We start from the raw sequence: 21,769 nt of genomic DNA, 5'->3' as shown, positions 1-21,769 counted from the left end.
GCATGATTGGCCACAGTGGGCAGAAGGCCCACTGTCTTCATTTGGCCTTTCCCCTGCCTGCAGGAGAACCTTAAAAGCGAGACTGATTTATTGAACAGAAAAAGAAAGAGAGGGAGGGGTGAGACCTGCCCTGCACAAATCCCTCACCCTGAATAATCCACAAAACGTGGCACATCTCTCTGCCAGTCAGTTATGCAGTATCACATGCAGGCATTTAAAATCATGCTGCCCAATACTACCTGGTGGGCAAAAGATCAATGGAAACATTAGTTTCATATCAAAGTCTCACTTTGCTTGATTAAGTTAACCATCTTTTTCATCAAGCTGGCACTGATTGGGTGTCTTATCACATATTCCAAGATCTAATTAAAGCGAAATGATTTTCAACATCATAATTGCTTGAATCCAAAGCCTGTAAACCCCTTTTCGGATTTGACTGGATATTTATCACCACCGGAAGATTTAAAGCATTTATCAACCAAACAGAGTGAAAGAGGGAGATGTTAATAACGAACACTTGTTATATCGAGAAAAATGTGCAGGTGTCAAGTGAAGATGAGCTGCTGAGGAAGGATGTGAATTTTCCTGAAGGCAGGAGACCTCAGCTGGAATAGAGTGACAAAAGGATGGAAAACAATCACAATTGCACTTGGCCACAACAAAATTACTGCCACAGTGGGGCAGCAGTCCATTTACTGTAGACTGAAATATCCTGTGACAGCAGCATTCACTATATAATTCGTTTGGCAAGAAATAGTGTTGCCGGTTAGTTAAGATAGTATTTGGAGATTAAAAAAAAAAAAAAAAACAGACTTCACATACAGTGATTATTGCTCAGAGCTCTCAAGAGGGTCTTCCATTAACAATGCGGCACAAATCAATGTTTACGACCATAATAAAAAACCCTAAACTAGAAAGCCCCCAAATCCCGATTCATCCATAAAACCTGTTCTTTATACACCATCTTAAACCAGCTTCAAACTGATTTAAACTGAGACCACTTCACTGGTCCATGAACTTCCCGCTTTAACTGACCAAGCAGTTCAGATCCAAAAACAAATGAGGGAGAGAGAAGCACTTACAGCCCACAGACTCTGATTCAGTACGATATAATCAACATCACTGAGCTATTCACAATTACTGCTCCAGGCAGAATATTGAGGAGAAGCAGCCAAACCTGTGGGGAGTCAAGAAGCAAGTGGAGTGGCTACATGATTCTTTCTGCTGCCTTTTCTGTGCTACCCATCTACATAATAATGAAGGACAGTCTGCACTGTCGGTTCGTCAAAAAAAATCTACCTTTTCATTATAGTAGTAAAATGAGTCCGGCCCACACGTGACAGTGAAAGGTCATTAAACCACCATATATATATATAATTATTTCCATTTTGTTGTTCACCTTGACTTACTTTCCTATATAAGGCAAATACATGTGATTGGAGTAAATAAGAAATAAGAATAAGTTCTAACACATCAGTAAAATCTGAGAAACATCTTTGTTTATTTCTGGCATATCATTCTCAATTTATTGTGCACAGTGTATTAATTCCCCTACTTATTTTTATTTACGGATAAGACCAAGACATTTTAAACTTGATATCTAATGAAAAAAGGTTTAATATAAATACAGCGGTTGGATATTTGAAGAAAAGGCAACTGAGAATGTAATGGGATACGCATAGTTACACAGAAAAGGGTAAAGAAAGCATGGATTATTCATGTCTATTCCCACAGTGCAAACAGCTCCTTTTTGATGGATTGTGCCCGGGGCTCTCCTCCCCGCTCAATACCAACAGTCCCAGGCAGCCAAGCCTCATGCTGCTCTGCGTAACCAGGATGATGAGCTCCCCCAGAATCACAGACAGGGCCAGCGGCTCTCATCTCCCCGCTATAGTCTGACATAATGATGGTGTGTGGTCTGAGGTGAAGCTAAATTTAAACTAGAGTATCGGGAGGAAGGTAGCAGAGCAGCGAAGTAGAGGGAGACAAGTGCTGATGGCGCTTGACTGGGTTCTTTTTGTTTAACTGGAAGACAGGTGGTAACATGCAGGAGCATAATGGTCTGTCAGGCCAATTGGCTGACAGGTGGAGGTGCAGGAAGTTTGGGGGGGGGGGGCGGGGGGTGACAGGTGCGCGGAGATATTGTCGCCTTCAGCAGAGTGCAGCAGCACGTCAACAAGTGCGCACTTTGGAGTGTTAGGAGTCTTTGTATGAACACAATCAGTGAACTGACTGGGATCACCTCCCAGATATAGCAGGACGGTTGTGACGAGCTGACTGCGCCAATGTTTTATTTAAGTTCTTTTTTACATATCCTGGATGATTACTTGCACATTTTGTGCCATGTTCTTGTTCTCATATGTTGTAGCAGTTTGTGATTCTTGCTGCCTATGAAGACAGAACACTCAGAGAGATTTAGATTTAAATTCGTTTTTCATAAAAGAGAATAAGGACACAAAAAAACCTAATCTGCAGTTGGGACTTACATTAAATCAGAGATCATACACTAGTCTTCTTATTAACATATAAATAAAAAAATAAAGGGGCAGGGGGAGGAGGGAGAGTATTCCCATTAGTGCACAAAAATATAAAACCTCGGAAGATAGCTGGGCTTAAGGAAAGCTCCTTTGACGCTTGCTTTCAATGGTGTGCTCAGTCTCAACACTGAAATAGCTTTCCCTCTACATGTGCTCTGAACTGAGCATGAACCTGAGCGTTTTTTCCAGCTGCATTTATAAGAGGCCTATCTGTAGACAGCACAAGTCTTTGCCAAATGTCTCTTGGCAGAGGATTTAAAAGACATTCAAATATAAAGAAATCCAAGACGAAGTGGGTCAAATCTCAATAACAAATGTTGCCTGAAGCCATCGCAGCCCCAGACAGCCGGCGATAGCACCTACAGTCTGGACTAAATGATGGGAAACTGAGTAATCCTGAGATTTCACACTTTCAACACATTCCACGCCATCTCCCAGCATTCAGCAAGCGAAGATGGATAGCAAATGAAGCTGTGTAATGGTCAACTAACCATTCAAAATACCTTAGCAACAGTTAGAATCCTTTCTGCTGCAGGTCTGATCGTCAGCCATTGACTTTGCTGTTCTCCAATCAGCTCTTTTTACCGCAAAGGGGAGGAGACAACGATAGGCGAATAAAGCAGGTTGTTGAACAAAGGGAGAAGGCTTCAGAAACATTACATTGCTTCTGCTGGACCATCAGTATTCCCCCCACATCCACAGCTATCACTCCCCGAGAGCTCTAGTTCGGCTTGTGTGTAATTATTCTGTCACTTAACAGGGACAAACTATGCTCCATGAACGTGTGGACACGAGCTCAACAATTATTGTCAATACTGAAGTCCCTCGCTGGCCTGGCGAGCAGAATGAAGCAAAAACAGTTTTGCAGTGATATACATTTTTTACAGAAACGCGTTGCCGTATCATTCAGAGTTTTGGCCCGTTTGGAGAGAAATCTTCTCATCAGCTCCAATTTTTCACTCCCAAAAGAACCCTCAGTGGCAAACGAGCCACAAACTGGTCAGCACATTTGTTTACTCTTGATGTTGGATTTCAGTCCGTAAATGAAAGGTTAGCTGTGTCGGCGAGCATAGTAATTGGAAGTCATGCAGTATCCCAGATTTCCTGGATGTAAATTTGAACCATTAAACCTCAGACGCTACGTCGACACAAAAAAAAAAAAAAAATTCTGTTACAGGCTCTACCTCCCATTTTCCAGTGTTTCTCCTGCTCTGATGTCTCATTTCGACCTACAGCATTGGCAACATGCAGGTACTGTAGCTAACAGCATCGCATGACAGAAACACTGACTGCTCAGCTTACTGTACGCATGAAACAACCTCAGTGTCTTACCCGAGAACACTTCAGGACTTAAACGGGAGATGGTGACTGCACCCTCTGATCAGTGTCGACCACGGGATTAACAGACAAACCTGTTTGTTCTGAATGACATGAAGCAGTGCTGCCTGACTCGACCATTTGCATGTCACATACTAATATTTTAATACTGGCAACCTGTCTAGGGTGTCCCGCCCTCGCCTGGAACGTTAGCTGGGATTGGCATGTCCCCGGACATTGGAAAAGCAGTAGAGGACGGATGGATGGGTGGATTTACTATCGTTCACCAGACTAGTAAAAGTTGACCCACACTAATCACTTTGATTTCTTCCTTACACTGTGCTCTTGGCTCTTTGTACTGTAATGTATGATCTGACGTCCAGCCCACACAACATTACCCAACAGCTCCATCCTGTTTGGTGGTGTTGCACTCTTTGGCTGCTCACCTCCCTGTAGGCCTGCATTTCCTGGAGCTCAGTGAAGAGCTTCTCCTCCCATGAGCGGCCTTGTGTGTGGGCTGGTGGGTGCAGTGGGTCACCTCCTGACTCCTCCGCCCACAGGACTCATCCACTCCTGCCTGCCTGGAGATGCAGAGACCCAATCATACGTGGTCAGCTAGGGAGGAACTGTTTGGCTTTCTGCTTTAACAAAACCAGTGAGGAACACTCTGCTCCAAATGCAAATGAGATTTATTTTGTACAGGTCAGACACTTCATTATAAATATGCAAACACAGAAAGCTTTTAGTTTGGAAGTAACTCTTAATATCCATAGGAGACAGAGAGCCAAGTAGTCTCTGGCATTAAACAGTTGCATTTCACAAGATGTTACGAAACACACTTTTAAAAAAAATCACGACTGCAGCTCAAAATGCCTAAGTAATCACAAGAACACTCCTCAATCCCCTGAAATCTTTCAACAGGGTCAAATACGCTCCCTCTCCCCTCACAGGACTAATCTGTCTTAGTGAGAATGTAAGAAACGTGCCACCAGCTTCCACGCATACAGCTCGGTGCCTGACCGCCTTAATCTCACTAACAAATGCCTACAGCTCCATCTCACCTGATACCACAGCTATGGCTGGACATGCCGGTCAGCCATAACATTATGACCGCCGACGAAGTGAAGTGAATCCCATTGGCTGTGCTGTTCACATGGCACCTGTCAGTGAATGGAATACATTAAACAGTAAGTGAAAACTATTTCCTTGAAGTTGATGTATCAGAAGCAGGAAAAAGGGCAGCGGTTGGTTAAACCCGTGGGGTCCAAGGAAATAAAACTTAAGCGGCAGCTGAGTTATAGGTTGTCGGTGCTCACGGCCTGTACGGGTCGATCCAGACAGACAATGTTCTGTCGGGGAAACTGCCACTCATGTGGATGTTCCTGTGACACGTGGCCATTCCTACACCAGCAACAGTAACTACTGTTACTGTAGTAACAGTAATCCCTGACGGCAGAGGCCTCTTTTAGCAGGCTAATGTTGTACAGGATATTGACTTGGTCTCCAGATTCCCTACGTCAGTCAAATCCAGCACGTGCGGGGAAGTGCTGGACAAACAAGCCCCATCTCGCATGTGTGTCATTTACAAGTTTCTTCACCCCAAATGGAACAGCTCGGCTTCAGAGGTCTGGTGGGGTCCGTGGCTCACTGTGTCAGGGCTGTTTTTAGGCAATATTACAGCTTAACACACTCACTATCATTTCATTTCATTTGCTTAGTGGAATTAGGAGCCAAATTATCTATGCATTCTCTTTTTCCACAAAGACCAAAGATTACAAGTGCGAAAACAAAGAAACGTTCATTAAATATACTGGAATGAGGTCAAACCTTCCTTTACTGTATCAGGAGTCATCTGCTGTGGTTAGCAGTGAAACACAATCTGATTCAATCTGCTTTCATCTCAGAGAAAAGATGTGGGGAAAACGGGCTGCCACAATGTGGGTGAACTTTGAATTACAAGGAGCAAGATAATCCAGATACAGGGACAAACAGGACACGCCGATAAATCTATGATTTATAGATTGTTAACACAAATCCGCTGTAGCATGATACATGAACGAGAACTTGCCGACTGTGTTTAGTTGTGAGGGTATGGAATGTTTGAGGATACATTTTGAAGCATCAAACAACACTGAATGGTATTTGACAGACTGAATTCTCTGCAGCATCTAAAAGCTGCATGCGTAAAAACACTGTTTGTAAAATAATGTATGTATACCAGCGTTGAATCTTGTGTTCAAAAGAGCACAGTGCTGTCATTTCATTCCACAAACTGCCTGCCCAATACGGTCGGGATCAAATCAGGCCAAGTTGGATCCAAGCAGAATGAAAAAGTAGAGCAGTAGTCAGACAGCTTCTGATAGTTGCCTTTAGTTTGCCAACGCAGCAGTGCATTCAGGAAAAGATGGGTTGTTTAAACAAAGATGGAGATGTCAGGCTACATTAGCATCCAGACGAACTCCGCACCCAGAGGATTCAGCAGCGCCGGGAAAAAAAATAAATAAATAAAAAAATCAGCCATTAAATTTGCAGCTGTTCAGCAGAGCTTCTGCTTGCGAGATAAGGGGCAGAATCCTATGGTCAGGAAGTTCATATTCCTGATTCACTTCACAGATAAAGAGACACCTCTTCACATATGACACAGAGGCCAATATCGTTTTGGTTTTGCTCTAAATAGATGTGGATGATATTATTTATTTCTAAACTGTAGAAGAGATAGCTTTCCGTCTTTTCAGAGCCGGGTCTCCAAAGTGCCCATTCAATATTTACGGTTTATAATGTGTCTCAGGCTATAAAAAAAAATGGCCATGCTAAAAATACACATTAGCTTGTAGTGCATTCTTCCTGTTTGGTTTCTTACTGTCAAAAGGTTGTACTCGCCTTATTTTGGGTTTTTTTATAAACTGCTTACATGCACCTTAGACGTAAATGTCAAAATAAAAGCTAGGTTCCACTAGAAGGCTCTCAAAGCTAACTACTACATAAAAGTATGCGTGACAACAATATGTTCCGTAGGATTTTAAAGGATGACCGTAAAACAAATTGCTATTTTTTTATTGTATCAGAATTGTTGTTGTGGCAGCTATTATACTGAGGCATACAGCGTTCACAATTGTTGCTCTGCTATTATCTTTTTGATTGCTGTCGAGATATTTGCTGCTCCCACCGGCCAATTTTCTCAGCTACGGCATGTGAACAGCGACTTTGTTTATTGCACTTTACTTATTTGTTGTAGACAAAAGGATTTTTGTTGTTGCTCATTTCAAGTGCCCTTCCCCCGTCTACCTTTTGTCTCTGAAAGCCCTGGTTTGTTGTTAGAAGCCTTCATTTGGAGCCCGGCTGGCCTGCCCCCCTCTCCTGCCTCAAAGGCAGTAGCAGATGAAAAATTTATGACTGTATGCCTTGAAATCCTCCCCTTTTTTTTTTTTTTTTTGAAGTGCTGCTGCTCCTCTGATGCTGCCCCCACTGACGATGACTGCGTCTGCCGTCTTCATTTGACCAGTGCTTTTCCTCACAGTGGGGCTGCAAATCAAGGAAAGAGGGCGGGACGGCGTGCGTGGCTTCACACCCTTTACTGGTATTCACTAATGAAGGACACATTTCTCTTGGCTGGGAGTAATAAGACATCGATTAGGGGATGGAAAGGTCGCATCCACACAGGCCCCCTTCAGAACAGGGATACATCTGATTCATGTTCAAGCTCTTTGTCTGATTTTTGGTTACTGAAACTGTTATTGGTCCGAAAACACACAAGTGGTTGGACCTTATCCTCTAAGTTGGGAAGATGATTACATACATTTGCAGGGTGCCCTGTCATCACAGTGCATAAATGAAGTGCATTAATTACCAAGGATTACCCCTTGAGTTGTCTTTGAGTTGCCGAGTTAATGGTCAAAATATTCCAACGCGGACTCTTGTATGTATTGACATTTTCTTTGAGCTACATCTCCACAAAATTTCATTACATTATTTCAAAGGCCAATTACTGCAATAATACTTTACCAGGTCACATAAATAATTCTCCCACACAGCCGTGGCAGCCTAATCATTAACAATGGCAGATTTATACTAAAGAGTCAATTTACCCATAACAATTCTCGCTTACATTTTAATAACAGATAAAAAGATGTGTGGATTTCTTTTTTTTAGTCATTTATTTATTTATTTGGGGGAGGTGTGATTATTTGTTTTAATTTTTGTTTTTTCTTTAGATGCTGCAGATATTGTTCATGTTGTTTATGACTAAGCCCTTGTAATCTACAGATGAATCTACCCCAAAGAAACGTGCACTCACACCGGTTTGTATGCCCGTCATCTGTGTTTTTCTTTCACTGGGAAGTCATTTACTTACCAAGCACAGTTACGTAGTCACAATGGCTCCCTCTGAGCGAGGGGATGAACATGTGGGCGTCGGTACCCAACACCTCCACTTAGCTTCGATCCTCAGTAACCTGTGGAAGACATTTTCACACATTTCAATTGTGAAATGTGCAAATAGAGGAAACGATAAAAAAAAACAATATGCCAGGCAGTGATTGTGTAACACCACACAGACACACTATTGACATTATCATTTACGACATTTTTTTGCATGTTCGCAATGAGGCTATTTCAAAATGTGCAAAAGTTTGTAAAAAAATAAAAAAATAAAAAAATAAAAAAGATAAAGAGCTCAGGATGAGAAGAGGGGGAGATTGTCACTTCGTTTTGTCATCATGACCTATTCTATCTAGTATACGCGTTATAAAGAAAACATCATTAGTTAGGATTTGACTTAACAGTACATGTAGAGAAATTCTTGTGTTCAAAGACCTTGGCAAAGGCTGCTCTCATGCATCAAGTCACATTGGTTTCTAAGCAACAGGTAATTTCCCAGCACACACCATTGTATGTGTTGCGGCAGCTTTCATAGCAAGGTTTCAAATTTCAATTTTAAGTCACATCCGATGTCAACCTTGAGTCGCTCAGCACTGTGCAAAGCTCTATTCAAAGGTGGGGGACAGAGTCACACTCGTCACTGGAATAATTGGTGCAGGAAAATGAAGAAGCATTCATCTTTAAGAGCAAGGACGTCTCCAGCTCCACATGAATCAACATTCCCCTGCACGGCCAGGGCAGTTTCCAGGCACAGTCTCAGCTTGCCGAGTTTCAGCGGTCAGGATGAGGCTACCATGGAAATCCCATCAGCTTTTAAATTGATCAAAAAAAAAAAAAAAAAATCCTGCTTGAGCTTTGAAGGATTCAGCTGAATTTTGTGAGACAATATCAGACTGCGAGTGAGGAGAGATTGTTTGATGTAAATAATGTGTGATGTCAAAAAGAGGTGAGGTTGAACAATATAAAAAATGCATGAATTTTTTTGCAACATTCTTTTCCTTGCCTTCATAAAATAAGATAAGCTTTAGGAAGAAAATTGTTGTGTGTTGTTGGGGCAGTTCAGTCTGACCCAGTGTCAAGTATGGATATTGGGCAAATTCTGACTGTGTTATTGGGATTCCCATATGGGATGGTTTTCGTAAACAGATGTGTTGAATTTCCAGTTATATACTGTCACTGATCTACTTGGAAATCTGGCATACACAGATGTGTTGTGTAACCTTATGAGAATTTAGAAATTTCCTGTTTCAACATTTGGCTCACACTTTCGCATGCACACGCTTCACATACGCATGCACACACACATTCAGTCTATAAAATTGAGGGGGATTTTCATGTTTTGGCCTTTTACCATCTGTGTTCTTGTACTGAAGTTAAGAAATGAAAGCCTCGCCAAACACAACGAGGAAAACATCACCCATCTGCAGAGTGTTTATTCTCAACAACACATACAAGGCGAACAGATATTGCGCAGTGTGCACATATTCCATTAAATCCATTAAAGACAAATGCACCAATAAACTAAGCTAAAACATCCATATGCAGCATGTAGTAAAATACAACTATGAAAGTTGAAAACCAAAACTATGGCGATGTCTCCTCCTCAGCAGAGGGACATTATAACCCAGGCTGTTTCCTTGATAGTGTTGCGGATGAGTGGACAAATAATAGTTTGAAACAACTGGTTTTATGCCCGCTGATTAAGAACACATTAAAACTTCACATATTTGAGTGGTGATGTGGTTCTAAAAACTACACTGTCTCATTGTCTCTGTAAAAAAAGAAAAAAGGTGGGAGGGGACAAAAATGTTTGGCAGCTGATTGTCAGAAGAGAGACACATTGTTGGTTGATCTATCACCAACAAATATCACCAGCCCTTATCCCTTTAGTGTTTCCTGTACAAATAAGTACGCGAGGGCCAGATATCACCTGCTGACACTGACACTAAAATATTCAGAATTCTCAGAACCTGCTGATAGTGTTAAAATCTATATCCTGCAAAGGATTGACCTTGACAAAGTGGCAATGTTAACACACAAACAGGACAATCAATACAAGGAGGAAAGGGAAATTAGTCAGCTTTTTCATGGCACGTATTTTGGCAGCACTTATGGCCAAAAACATGATTTGTAAATAATGACATTAATAAAGACTCCACTCTTTATACTGCGTGTGTCACTGTCCATCAGATGCTGCTGCTGTTTTTAGGTACACCTTTGATTTGATGTGCAGGTTTTACTGTTTGAATAAAAAGTGACATTTTAAAGTAAAATTCTACCGCTTTACATTACATTTATGGGGAATATATCTTAAATTATATGCAGTATACTGTATTTGGTGTATTCAGTCATCATTGCTAAAAATGCATTTATTTGTACACTGTTTTGTGCCTATCAGTAGGATGAGGTACGTTGACAATTCCTTTTGACTACGAACATGTGAAATCACATGTTTTTTCATTTTGGTTTTGTGGTTTCAAAAAAAAAGAAAAGAAACAACAACAAAAAGAGCTGCTGCTGCTGCTGGTGATGGACAAGAAGACAACGTGAGCTGAGTCTCATGGGGCTTCACACTAGTCAATAATTCAGAGTTGGCGAGGAATTTTATAAGGAGGCAGCAGAAAGATAGTGGACAGTAAAAAAATAAAAAAAGAAATAAATAAAGGCAGAGAGAAAAAGCAGAATAGATATAGGGGAGTAACTCCTGTTTACCTGCTCCTGACCCAGAGCAATAACATACCAGCAGAGGCTTTCAGGGATTTAGGCTGTCAATCAACAGCATACTCAGTAGAGGGGAATGGTCACTATGGAGTACAGGGAAACAGCCATTTTCCTTCAATTTCTGCAGGCTCCCATTTTATCTGAGAAATGGAGAATGTGAGATAATACGGGAGGGAATGCATGGGCCACACAAGTATATAAAACAGATGCTGGTGTGAGCAGTGGAGCAGAGATGTAAATCGCTGCAGAGATTATTTGCATGAACTGTAGTTAGCAGCTTAATAACAGTATGAGTGATGATGTCAGATATTAAACTGGCCAGCCAGCGGACAAATGATACAAACAATGAACACCCCAAAGTAATTCACCACATGGTAAGGGTTCTTTTTTTGTATATAGCATAGCATAACATAACATGACATGTTTCGTGTATATTTCTTGCAAACAGGAAAAAAAACAAAACAAAAACAAGAAGCCCGGTTAGTAAACAACCTTCCTTTTTCAGTTATGCGTCTTGCTTGTTTCTTTTGGACTTAAAAGCTTATGTCATCACCCTTGGAGGCAGCTTGTGTTCCAGGTACAATGATCTATCTTTGAGTGGAAACACAGATGCACGGTACACATATTACATGACTCACTCCAATTATTCAGAAACTCAAAACCTGTCACCACAGAATAGATGAATCAGTGTAAGAACAAAGTGGAATCTATGGTAGACAAGGTTTTCTTTTACTTTAAAGCAAACAGCCAAAGGCTTATATCGCATAAATGTGGCCGCCGCTCCCCCCCCCCCCCCCGGAGGCAGAAATTCCCAGCAGGTATAAGGATCTTTTTGTCAGGATTAGGGCGCTGCTTTGAAAAATAATGGCGCACTGTGGAGCTACCTTTTGTGTCGTGCACAGCGAGGGTGAGAGTGAAATTCAAAGAGAACCTATTCCTCTGTCCCTAAAGCAAATGCAAACTCATTCTGAAAATCGACAATATGACATAATAAAAACCACATTTATTCCTCTGATTCTAATTTTACTGCATCCACACAACACATAGGAATTATTTTCATTTTAAATAGGCACTCCAAACGTCTCCACAAGCTACAATAACATCGTTTCTGAATTGACTGCACCTTTGGGGTCTGTTAGGCAAACTGGCCCTGAAGTGCCACAATCCTCCCCCCATATGTGCGCCACCTCCAATCTACACACGAGGGCACGCACATGCAAATGACAATCTGTTGCCATACTAATTAAGGTCCGGGTCACATGAAAGAGGGCTGTGCAAAGCGCAAAGAGGCGTTTTCGTGAACCAATCACACAGTGCACAGCCTGCTGATGAAGGCAAAGAGTGTAGTGTTATGAAAATTGTGGCAGAAATCATCTTCTGAAGTAGCATTTCAGAACCTGCTTGAAGAATAGCCCTACTCCGCCCTGCCCATGCAATGCCCAGAGGGGCTTCCTCACCGGCTTATCGTCAAATCTCTCCAGGAAACATGAGTCAGTTTGCCATGGCAGCCTTATGGGGAATCAATACCATGATGTCACCGTGACAGCAGGTGGATATCAAACCCAATGCTGATTATACATCAGGGAAACACAGATATAATATAATCACGAATGCTGTAACATAATACGCAACATACAAGGCAGTTCCAAAAAGTGTGTTAAACCGCTATAGCTAAATGTCTCTAATATGTCTTCCTTATTGTAGAGAATTTCATTGTGCAAATGTGCTGCAGAAGTAAAATCATATTTTGTCAGCAGCAGAAAAATACAAGGCAGGTTTTCATAGAGACGCAGGAAAGCTCCTGGCTCGGACCATCAGCTGTCTTTTATCACCTGATCCCGTCTCTCAAACCATTTGCTTCGGGTTATTTGAAAATTTCATTTTCAAATTTTTCTACTTTCAGCAAAACGCATCACTGTCATGTAAAAAAAAAAAATTGCAGAATACATTTTTCTCATATCAGAACAGGTTCAGGTAAAGACGTATTTGTTTTTCTCCCTTAGAGCTAGAGGACATGTGTGTTTGTGCGGGCAGCGACATGTGGGGAGCAGCTTTTTGCTAATGGAGTCAAGCATGAGTGATCTTCGCAGGGAACGTACACAGCGTGATGGCACTTTGTTCTCTATGGGATTTACTGTCAGCTTCACAGAACACCCAGTTTCCCCGTCATCTGGCCATTTGTGCCGCACTGACTTTTATAAATTATCCTTCTGACCACTTCCCTGTCTTCAAAGCAAACACTGCAATCCATCTACTCTGTCAGGAGTGACCACACTGTTGTTAAAGTCCAAAAGAAGCCTAACCCCTAATCCTAACAGTAAAAAAAAAAAAAAATCAATGTGTAATCTACACTTGTGTAAAACTTGTGTAAGGAGATCATAAACATCATATATATGATAAAGGCATAGAGGACAACATAGTTTATCTCTTTTCTGTCAGAAAACATTCGACTTTTTCAGAACTAACCGACTGCTTATCTCTGTCTTTGGACACCGACTGACAAAAAACCAGGTAGAAAACCACCATCTACACCGATGAGAAGCTATTTTTTTGATGCTGCAGTAACTTCTGTCATAAAAGGGAAAAAAAAGATCTGATTGATTTTGTGCCCCACGGAGGCAATTCAATCCTCTATATTGATCCTCTTCAACTACACTGCTGTATTCGCCAAAATAACAATGAAAGCTCTCTGACTTGTGTTCAAATAAACAAAACATCTGATTTTGAAGGCTGATATAACACAAAGACGATACAAAACACTTCATATTCATTTTTTGACCAAGGAATACTACTGAATTTGTGATATCTATTCTTCCAAAATGTGTGTGATCCATGAATATACATTATGCGGAGGAAAGATAATGAATCAGCACTGTATAATCAGGACTAGTCTAACAATATATATTATATCCTGTATGTAAAGCTAGCAGGCAGCCAAAGTTGCATCTGTGAGGCCAATAATAGGGTGTTCATACCTTCACTATTATTAAAGCCTCTGCGACCTTCGAAATATGCTAACATCACCGTCTGCGGTGGATAGACGGATATTCCCCGCAGCTGTTGATAACTGAAACAAGCTCTTGATTCAGCCTCATTCCAGCAGAGATGTGTGAAAGTCAAGCATCTCTGAACACACAGTGAGACACGTCTGCAGCTCCACACTATGAATACATTATTCATCAGAAAAATCTAGCGCTTTGCACATCAGGAGGCTTCGTCTCTGATGAAAAACTGGCCAAACTCAGGCCCTGTGGCACAAATGATTCTCCGCTCAAAGACATGCTAAATAACCAGACAAACCCTCCACATGAAAGAGTCACTTTAGATTTGATTTCTGCAATGAAAAATACAAAAACCTTCAATAATGCATTGTTGTTTTTCCTACGTTAAAAAAAAAAAGTCCAATGTGTCTAAATTTTACTGCTTTGGCGATCAAACACTGAAATAATGTTCGCGTGGTTTTTCATTTATTCATCCCACATGAAGTCAGACAGACAAAGGATCAATCGGAGTGATGATACTTGAATAAATAAAATAAAAAAACAGCAACACTACCTACACACGCGCAAACATGAAATGCATAATCCTGTGAGCCCAGAGAATCAAAACTAATCATATTTCTCCGCCCTCGATTAGCTCTTTTGAGACATTTTGGCAAATCTCTCATTACGATAGCAATTATGTTTCGCATGCTGTAGTGAATTTTTCATTCCATGATTAAAAACTCTGAGATGTGAGAAATGCAAATCCCTCATCAGGCTGAGGCAGGACATGTTGCATAGACGGGGAAATCCGTCTTCATGAAGCGTTATCTGGGATAAATTCTGTTTGCATCATTGAAGTACATTTCCTTTTCTATCTACTTTATATGACATGTTCTAGTCGTAGTCTTTCCCTGAAGTAAATGTCAGCTTTAAAAGGCGAGTCATCCTTACACCTAATAAAATACTGTTCATAAACAGCAGTACGAAAACACAAAGCAAAACATGCTCCAGAAAAATGGACATGTCAGTGTGATTGAACTTGAGACCCTGCAGTTTTATAGGTTATGAGATAAGACTGCAGCAGCTGAAATTCGTAAACAAACCAATAGTGCACTGCACATGACCCACATTAGCACATCACCAAAGCCTTTATATTCATCCTTACACGGACCACCCAAACACACAAACACACACGCAGGATGACAAAGTAGAGGCCGTGGCAAGGACATCATCTATCACACTGACATGTACAACAGCCCACCTACAGATATCAACACACAAACACCGGCTCAATGAGCAATAAATACAGGATATCAATCAGGGGAGAGACTCCGTGCTATTATTTGCTGAATTTTACCCTTTAATCTCACAACACACTGTACATACAACCTAATCCAGTCTGATACAAAGCTCTGCAATAAAGCTCGTTCCTTCTATTGTTCAATTTTGTTCAGCAAAATGTGCACATGTGAGGGGAACACGAGCTTGTCGCTAATAAACTGGCAAGTCCATTTAAGCGTGCAGCTACTGTGCGATGTCTGTCATGAAAATGATGTGATTTAAGATAAACAGATCGTGCAGATCAAACTGGAGTGTGTGCCAAGGTGTTCTCCAAACAGTTATATAAAGAGGATTATTAAACTGCAGCTCAGGCACGACCCGTCTGCCCCGCCATGAATTCAGGACGCCTGTCAGGCACCCGCAGCAGGAATGTGACAGACTGAGCGCTGCGTCTGCGCCAAAGTGATCACGACCACTTTAATAACTATCAGGAAGATTTGTGGCTGTCAGATATAACATCCCATTCTCAGTGCTCATAAACTGGGACATAAATCTTTCCCTCCTAGCCTACAACAATAACATTTCATTCATTCATCTTCTACCTACATCAGGTTCTCAGACAATACAGTATTAAATATCATTAATTATGTCTCTGATTTAATTTAAGCTGAAATTAAAATTCATTTTTGCTACCCACTGAATACTTTCGCTACTCTGCCAAGACTAATTCTAACTTAAAAGGTAATGTACAAAGTGTTGCGGCTCAGAGGGTTTCGACAGTAAGTCTGTGAGCTGGTTAAAAAGTAGGAAAATAATGCCTTGAACCGATGTTTGTCAGGAATTTGGGCTATGAAATGTTTCAGCCAGAGGCTGAAAAATCGATGTGCTGATGATCTTAGTTGGTCAACTGAAAGCTGCAGTGCTACAAAAAAAGTAGTGAGTGAGTGAAATATTTCAACTACAAAACAATAAAGTCGTGATGGTGAATTTCAGTGTAAACTAATCAACTCTCTGTCATATGTGAAGAGTAAATGTGGACAATGTAACTAAGGTCCACAGCAGAGGATCCGCTTACTGCGCTTACGCAACTCTTTTAATGTCTGTAACACCATGCTGCGTGTCTTTTACTGATCTTTTACCGAAAGTCGTTTAACCTTGCTGGTACAATGGGCAAACAGTGGAGGACAGGAACAGCTTCAATAATATTGGTTAAGTTCGCTCCAAAATTATCGGAGTACAGTGAAGAGACTTGCGGGAAGAATGTGTGGCCCAGAAAGCAGGAGGCATTATCTGCCAACCCAACCATGCCCTGTCCAGCGAATTCATTTTACTGGCTTCAGGCTGACGCTTTAAAGTTCCCCTGACAAAAACAAACCACTACGCCATGTCCTTCACGCCCTCTGCCATTAGGCTGCTAAAGGCCAAGTCTTTGTAACTTAACGTTGGTGGTTCTTTTGTAGGATGTTGTTTTTATTGATGCGGGTTTGGACGGCTATCGGTATCCTTTTCTGATTTATTTCTGTATCCATGTCATTATATTTACCAAGAAAACTTTGCTTCCCCCCCGTCTGCATACAGCCTGTCTGCTCCTGACATGCTGATGTGATGCTAACTGATGGTAGATGTAGGCTGTTTGCGTTGACTGTGAAACTGAATTGCCTTTTTAAGGATAAATAAAATTGTCTGATTCTGATTCTGATTTAAAATAAAGCTGAATGTGGAATAGGAAGGAAGCAATTGTTGCCTATAATGAGTGAAATTTAGAACTGGCCGACCCGATTCTGCTTCATTACAGCTGTCAACAGAGATAAGCAGTTCTTTCATGTCCACTTAAATGTATGTTTTTCCACCTTGAACACACACAAATCCAATTATGTTGTAATTGAGTGTTACAAGGCTCATTGATTATGACAGAGGCAGAGCAGCAGACTGAGCCCGAGAAAAATATCCCCAGTAATTAGCTACCCGCACCCGGGAGGCCTGCAGGAGGCATGACTTAATACGGAGGCTATATTCCTCAATATTGCTCAATTTGAATTGACTTTGCCAAGAATGAAATGTTAATGTCTATGGAAAACTAAATAAAAAAATAATTAAGAATCAATTCCAATGGACTCAACAACAAAAATGGGTTTGTTGTGTTGTTGCGAGGCATTGAAAATGGAAAGTAGTGTTGTTAAAACCGCAAAACTCACTGAAGTCTTTCCATTAGGGTCCAAACAGGGGATGATAAAAGAGCAGCTTTTAGAGCAGATATCTTCTAAGCTTAACGTTTTTCAGTGGAAAAAGTTGTGTCAGCTAGTTAATAATTGTAATAGAAAGCATCTCCTCGTGATTGCTCTCTCAGTTATTAACATTTATTTTGAATCAATGTTCTTTTTTCAAAAACAGGCCGAGGGAGGGGATGAGACAGGGGAACGGCAGTCAGTGGAGCATGTGTTCACTTGCTTTCATGCAAAGGTCATGAGACAGTCATGTCCTGGTACAACAAGTCTGGATTATTTAAGATGCATAAAAAAAAAACTCTCCTGTGTGGCACCAGAAATTTGGTCCTTGAAGTGCTGTTATCTATCCTGTAGTTCACATTAGTGTTGTGAACCTGAACCAGATCTCTAGAAAGGTCAGAATCAAATTTCAATGAGGACAACTCTTCACTTCCTTTTGGAACAACCCTCACTTATGAGTCACTGTGTGGTGCGTGTCAGTGCAGTCTGGTGGCTGAAATGCATTTGAGAAGCTCATCTTAGCTCAATTTGGGCAGTTTGAGTTGAAAAGTTGTGTTTTCCTGCTCCTGAAGCCTTAAAAAAAAAAAAAAAAAAAAAAAAAAAGAGTCTGAAGAGTCTGACCTCCAGCTGTACTCAGTAAGATTATAATAGAGATGTCAATAAAAATCTTCTCCCTCTCCAGCAAAGAGACCTTAACCAGCTTTACTGCCAGCCACTCTGACATTGACACTCATCCCCAAACAAAATAATTCTGCGCAGAATAAAAACAAACATTGTTCTGTGAAAGACTTTACCTGTGCTGCTCTGCTCACTGACATCAGTTCATCCATAATTGCTCTGAATCACTTCTCCACCACCATGCTGCAGTGGATGCGATCCTCTAGTTTCCTTTGTAGTTGGATTTCCTCTTTACTGCTAAGAAAGTTCCTTGATTGTGACAAAACTCCTGTAAAGTCAGAAATACGTGTCAGAATTGACAGCAACTGTGAATTTGATGCAACTATGACGGGAAACAACTCCTCATTGACCTGAAATGTCAACATTACAAAAGGCCCAGCAGGTTGTCACAAAGGTCACAGAATAGACAAAACTTCAAGACAACGCTAATAAAAACACGCTCACACCTATCAGAAATTTAAACTTATGGATGAATGCTCAAAGTTTATTCAGATCCAAAATATAATCCTTCTATGTCTCTATAATTGCAATTATTTTATATACATTGCAGATGGTCAGCGTTCTGCACCCTTGACTTGGACTTGTCCACATTAGTCACATCTATATGTTTCACAACAGCTTTTCCTCAGTTTGCATGCAGCAGCACTTTTATGATATTCACTCCACAGCAAGATAGAGACAGTTCAAAGTCCCATCAACGCTGACATGAGGTGTGGAGGGAAAATTAAAGACAGAGCTGGTCATGAGGTTGGTGCTTTGTTTTGGTTTTTTTTTTTTTTTTTTTGCAACTATTGAACTTGTCATCAGTGGCTGTTCTGTGGACGTGATTTAAACCCTGGTCATCTCAATTCCATCAAACCCCAAAGACACAAGGCAGTGCCAGATAAGCACAAGGTAAGATCCTGCTTTCAATTTCCATTTGAGTAGAATTTGATTTTGTTGGGCACTTAAGGGTAATTAATTAATTAGTACAAGGGAAAGCCAAATCATCTCAAATAAATAAATAAATAAATACTACGAAATACTTTAAAAACAAGAAATGGAGACATTAGCTGCCGCCTGCCTGGCTCTGCTCCAGGAACTGGGTAACCTGCGACATTCAGGTCAGTCAGCGTGGCTAATATTAAACATACTCACGATAAAACAGCCTCCTGCCCAGATGGGTGCCACCACGAGGCGCACAAATTAGCCCAGGATTGTGAACACACCCCAAAGTTACAAGTTACAAGTTACATTGAACGCCTCGTTTGAAAGTCGAAGTCAGTCGGTCTGGGCTACCTGTCGCCCACAATGAAGGTCTCTTTGTTGTCGCAAACTGGAGCTCATCTTCAAAGCCATGAAATGCGTCCAGACTGTCCGATTGAAACCTAATCCGGGGAATCCGGGGGACCAGGAGCGCCCAGAGGAGCCCCAGGTGCCTCAGAGGGCCCTGGCACGCTCAGTAGGACTACACCGATCTGCCTGCTTCACTGCTCCACATTGTTCTATAAAAATTTAAAATGAAGGGTCTTTTGTTCTAATTTCTAATAGAATATGGATATCTGAATCCACTTTAAGGTTACATATGGAAACATCCGTGATTGTAATCAGGATGTGAAGGTAATTTAAGGAAGTGTCTTCCGCTTTTAGCAGCAGTAACAGTCATGGAGCATTCAGCAAATTAAGGATGTTTGTTTTATATTTATATATTATTTCTGAACAGTTCTCTCACTATCTGTTTTAATATTTGCAAACATAGTCTTTTCCATGACGACGATGGCTTCTTTTTTTAAAATGGATAAGTAAAAGTAATTCAGTTATGTTTGTTTTTGTGCTTAATATTTTTCCAAGCAAAGGGCTTTTTGAGCCAAATTCCACAACCTGATACATGTAAGATGTCTGGCTCAATCAGACAGCCTCTCTGTGATGTAATTATAACTGTTCAAAGCATTCTTTGTTCAGTGACCCCCTTATTTTCTGGGCTGCTTTTTCCTCAGGAGCATATTTGATTTGGTGGCTTAATGTGCTTGAGAAAGCGTGTTTTCTCAGGAGTGTTAGGGGGGGAAATTAGTTTCTTTTTAAAGTTGTGTGACTGTAATCCCATCATAATGAGCGTATGCTGACATGGAGGCAATGTTGCAAGACTGACTTAGTCTCAGCTGGCTGCAACTGAATGCAACAATTGATGCAGACATGTTGCACAAGATAGATGCAACCGTAGTGCTAACGTGAATATGTGAGTACATTTGCTGTGATTTTATTCATCTTGTTTAAGGCAGAAAAATAATTGGTGCTAGGTGCTGCTATGACCCTTGACCTCAGTGTGTCTTTGTAGCACTCACATGCTTGTGCTTTTCAAATGCTGAAGTTCCTTTGGGATCATTTTTCTTCCCTATGTACGACTGTTGCTATTTTAGCTGACTTAAATTCCTCAGCTTTTCTGTCTCCTAAGAAACCTATTACGTTACTCTTTGTGGCCACCTCTCTTTATGAGATACATGAAGCAGCAGTGGTATCCTTCATATAATACAAAGAAGAGACAATACTTGTGTGTGAAAAAGAGTCTCAAAATGTGGTGTGACGGCACAACTCCTGCGTGCCGCTATACTTTATATTTCAACATGCTACAGAGATTTGCCTTATCTCAGGAGTTAGGCCACCATTCAGGACAAGACTAAATAAGATATGATGTACCTCAATGGGAAATTCAACATTCAGCATGGTTTGATGAGATAGCGTTTGCCTGGCGCTTGCTTTTTCATTCAGACAGCTGTCTTAGTGTGTTAAGGTGCATTTCTTCTCAGATTTTTTCCTATTAGGACATTTATTTTCCATTGCAAATCCATACAACGGTAAGGCATTAAAAAAATCTGGAAAAGCTTTGTTTAAATGCTTTTATTCAGGGCAGTGCGACGCCACATCTTTTTAAATCCATTTCATTCTTGGTTTAAACTAGATTTTGTAAATTAGATTTTGTATGGTCCTTATCAGTTGTTTGCTGGATAGTATGTTATACTATTGTCTATTAAATAGTATAATACTATCAATCCGTTTCTGTCTCTCATCTCATTTCTGGGAAACTTTGTTTTTCTAAGAATTATTTTTAACAACATAACTCGTTAATATGTGGGAAACTAAATGTACAGGTGCCTGGTTAAAGAGCTACCTCTGAATGAATATGCCCTTTAGCACCTTTATCTTAATTCACTCGCTAAAAACAAAGGACTGGGTTGAATGAACCTGCCCTTGATTCTTATCAAGCTGAGGTGTACCTGTACGTGTAACTGAGATGAGCTGTGGTCTGTGTGTTGTCCTGGTAACATGCGGTTTATTTTGTCCTGTTTTATTTGGTTCCATGTCCACAAATGTAGCTGAACCATGACAGAAGGAAACAACGTGAGAATTTCCCTGTTATCGATGTGGAACTCCGCTCTGATAAGGGAGGCGCATCCCTTCCAGCTACCCACACAGTCCAAGCTGGAGTTTTAAAACCCTGCACACCTGACTCCTTCACTCAGCAGCCACAGGCCTAAAAACACAGCACCAAAAGTAGATGTAATCCCAGTAAACTGCAGGTGGCCTTTTAGATTGGCTGCCCAGATCACCGCATTTTTCCTCTTTTCACACACTGCCCCCCCACCCTCACTCTCTTCACCAGGCTCCCCTTGTG

The sequence above is a fragment of the Echeneis naucrates genome, chromosome 16 (assembly GCF_900963305.1).
Source record: "Echeneis naucrates chromosome 16, fEcheNa1.1, whole genome shotgun sequence".
NCBI classification, from domain to species: Eukaryota; Metazoa; Chordata; class Actinopteri; order Carangiformes; family Echeneidae; genus Echeneis; species Echeneis naucrates.
Note: the sequence above shows the minus strand (reverse complement) of the source record.